This window comes from Ochlerotatus camptorhynchus, unplaced genomic scaffold, assembly GCF_037179485.1.
Source record: "Ochlerotatus camptorhynchus isolate MF236.1 unplaced genomic scaffold, CSIRO-AGI_Acam_v1.1 ptg000349l, whole genome shotgun sequence".
NCBI classification, from domain to species: Eukaryota; Metazoa; Arthropoda; class Insecta; order Diptera; family Culicidae; genus Ochlerotatus; species Ochlerotatus camptorhynchus.
Window position 1 is genome coordinate 476,114 of NW_027040837.1, and position 2,602 is coordinate 478,715.

Below are 2,602 nucleotides of genomic sequence, written 5' to 3' on the forward strand. Positions count from 1 at the left end.
CAGCAAATATAGACAGTTTCTTATGGGAATTTTCGGTGGAGTGACAGGATAGTACAAAGTCCGCCATGTTTCACGCACAGTCTGACGTTTGCTTATGGATTTTCTCATAGGAGTAAAGAGCTACAGAGTCGCCGTCAACGCCAATAGCCAAATACAAGATCGATCCGTCAAGATCGATCTTTCTCTGAATATCGCCCAATCCTAGAGCAACCGTACCAATTAGGTTTTGCACCGTCGGGGTTAACCTCAATCTGATGACAGTTTAGTGGTACTGTTTACGTGGACTTAGCCGATTTTTTCTTGGGTGGATTTTCTCGATAATTTTTCAGACTGCGACCACATTTCTGCAATGTTCACGAGCAACATCCTTGCAATGCGCTGTTCCTCGACAATTTTCAAGTTAAAATTCGTAAATTTTAGAATTTTTTTTTTTCGGAAAAACGACTAAGTGCTTGTAAACAGTACCACTGAACTGTCAAAAAGGTTCAGCCGATTAACACTGAGGCTCTGAACCATTTGGTGGATTATTTTAACTTTTGGTTAAAATTTGACAGATGGAAAGTTATCGATTAACCCTGCTATCCGAGCGTGGTTATTTCTGACAGACAAGAAGTTAAATTTTGACGACCGTGGCTCGAAAACCGGTCGATCGACAGCACGGGGATTTTCGAACATAAGAAATAACTTTCGAAATGTCACTTTTAACTACGAGTTAAATTTAACTCGGCAAATGGTTCACAGCCTGAGTTCATTCGTGACGTCACGCTGCAGTACCTAATTGACGAGTGCACGGATGGATTTGAGTTCACTCACTCGACAAAAAGTGACACAACAGCGGGGCCCTGTTTACTAAAAATGAACACATATGTGCTCATTTTTAGTAAACAGGGCCCGCTGTTGTGTCACTTTTTGGCGAGTGAGTGAACTCAAATCCATCCGTGCACTCGTCAATGAGAAATAAGGCACATTTACCAACCTCTACCACAACGCTACTTGCGTACCGGGGGTTGCTATTCAGGGGGGGGGAAATAGCAATCCGCACCTTGGAAAGTAGTGAGTTCATAAATTTAGCAACCCGGTAGCAACGCATCAGACGGTTGCTATTTTGAATAAACGTCAAAAGATTGTTTTGCCCTCGGTTTTGCCGGTGTGGAAAACAGTTACTTAAATTATGACTCTGATAGCAACGACCGGTGTGGAGAGGAGTGATTAAGCCAAAATGGAAACGCTGTGCGTAAGTAAAATAGTGCCGCAAATGGCAACGACTGGTACGGTTGCTCTAAGGTATGTGGCAACATGCAGCTTGCTGGTTTTAAGGCCGGCGCACAATAGATACGTTTTCGGGTTTTTTGACAGATAATGCATGGGCTAACTGTCAAAAAACCCGAAAACGTATCTATTGTGCGCCGGCCTTTAGAAGCAAAATATTTAATATTGTAACATTGCTGTAGGCAGGGTTGCTTCCACTCACTTGCTATAAAAACATTATTTTCGAAATTTTTAAATCATTAGATGTTGTAATGATATTTTGTACTTTTAAGATACAAGAACAGGTTTAGAGGCAAGTATTTGACACATTAAACCTGTAAATTTTGCTTTCAGAGCGGCTGTAGGTACTACGAACTAAAGAGCCTGAATTTATAAAGAGACGACACCTTATCCATTTGACAGCTCTTCTGCTCGATTGGAATGACTTTTCCTATGACTTTGACAGACAATCGATTGTTCCAATTTTGACATGTCCCCTTTTTATAAATTTAGGCTCTTTACTACGAACAAATAGACACGTCACTGCCAACAGCTGTTTCGTGTAAGGGGTGATGCACATATTATGTCACGCTCTAAGGGGGAGGGGGATTATGATTTTGTGACAAGCAATACATTAGGTATAGGAAAAACGTCACGGAAGGGGTATGAGGGGTATAATGTTTCCTCAATTTAGCGGGACATAATAAAAAGATAAACATTGCAATGAAATACAAACACCACTAAACATTTGCTCAATTCATTAACCCTAATAGAGATTAGTGACGTTTAACGCACACACACTAACGGGAGTCTATCACCGTGTAAAGTTGTTAATTATTTTCCTCTGGCTAACCTAAAAATGTATGAAATTAGATCTGTTAAAATGAGTTTGACTTCGATTTGCTATGTATTTTCCTCGGATTTCCACTAACACGCTCTCACATATCGCACCAATACAACCGGACGTGAAAATCTCAATAAGCCCTTTGGCGCACACCTTATATAAACGTCATTGCAATGCAATTACCTCAATACAAATGCGGTAAGCTCCAACTTGGATTCACTTTTAATACAGTCCCTGTTTGGATGATCTGCAAAGTGTTCCCTAATAAACAGGTACCATACACTAACGATATCATAGATGGTACAACCATTTCACATACAGTTGAGATTATACCCGAAGTGGTGTCTAGGCGCTTTTATTGGTTATTGTTTATGCGGGTTTGCAAAACGTCACTGTTCATTGTTTATGAGTCGTGTTGCAAAACGTCACTATCTTTTTCACATCATTTCCATCTGCTGGTCGTAAATTCAACAATTACGATGTGTAACAAGAAAAGGGACGCTACCAGGG